At 42.7% G+C, this 1,258-nt stretch overlaps 1 non-coding gene across 1 annotated transcript; it reads right to left on the reverse strand.

Moving 5' to 3' along the window:
* Positions 1 to 884: 884 nt before the first annotated feature.
* LOC142170029 (small nucleolar RNA R71) lies at positions 885 to 991 on the reverse strand. Its single transcript, XR_012699648.1, has one exon. It is a non-coding gene; the product is annotated as a small nucleolar RNA R71 (small nucleolar RNA).
* Positions 992 to 1,258: the final 267 nt, after the last annotated feature.

Here is a 1,258-nt window from a genome sequence, read left to right on the forward strand (position 1 = left end):
ATCCGGAAGTTGTCTGAGCTTATCATTAGTATTGTTAAAAGTTGTGGTAAATAGGTTAGTTCCCTGTGGGATTCGACTCCGGACTTGAACCGGATTATATTTGCAGCGACCGCTTAGTCCCTTTTTACAAGGCATAGTTGGGCGTGATCAAATTTTGGCATCGTCTCCGGGGAACTAACGGTGTTATTTATTACAACTTAGAAGAATTTCTATAATTCTTAGTTTAGATCAATTTCCTACGGTGTTAAAATATTTTCCATTGAAATTCTCACATTTGAACTCTTCTGTGACTCAGGTGTATACCTAGAAGCTCTCTGAGGACTGGTGAACTTTTTGAAGGACTCTCAGACCCCGAGAAAGCATTCAGGGCATTGAATCGGGCCAACAAGAAGAATAAACAGTTAAAACAAAAAGACCAACTCAAAAGTGAAAAGGACAACGTGGACGACGTCAACATAAACAATCGGAATGATCGTGTTGACCCAAACAATGGAGTGGTAGCACCTCTTGTGCCGGAAGTTGCTCTTTATGATTGGGCACAACCAACTGCTGATAACTTGGCCACCGCCATTGCTGTTCCTCAGATACAAGCGGAGACATTCCAGATTACCAACAACATGCTGCACCTGTTGCAGAATAAGGGACTGTTCTCCGGGTCATACATCGAAGACCCACAACAACATCTGAAGAACTTCCTATCAATTTGTGTGACTCAAAGACAGCCGAATGTGATTCCTAAAGCAATTAAGCTATTACTGTTCCCATTCTCAGTGACTGGAGAGGCTCAAACTTGGTAGAATTCACTCCCAATAAACTCCATTGCTACTTGGGAAGAATTAGTCAAGCAGTTCTTAAACAAGTTTTATCCTCCCAACAAGACTGCAAGGCAAATTGATGAGATATTGCAGTTCAGGCAGAAACCAACTGAGACCTTGCAAGAAACCTGGGAGAGGTTTAAGGGTATGCTAGTGAAGTGTCCACACCATGGCATTCCAGATCAGATGCTGGGACAGAGATTCTACATGGGTTTGGCAGACAGTTTGAAGGCCAATGTAGATGCTTCAGCTGGGGGTGCATTTTTGAGCAAAACGTTCACAGAGTGCAAGATTCTTCTCAACAAGATGGTTCAAAATTCAGGCTGGATCACTAGAGGTACGACACTTACACAAATAGTGCATTCTTTTGCTCTTGACCCAAGCAATTCCAATGCAGAGAACATAGCCACTCTCATGACCCAGATGAGCTTACTGACAAAGAA

The sequence above is a fragment of the Nicotiana tabacum genome, chromosome 15 (genome assembly GCF_000715075.1).
Source record: "Nicotiana tabacum cultivar K326 chromosome 15, ASM71507v2, whole genome shotgun sequence".
NCBI classification, from domain to species: Eukaryota; Viridiplantae; Streptophyta; class Magnoliopsida; order Solanales; family Solanaceae; genus Nicotiana; species Nicotiana tabacum.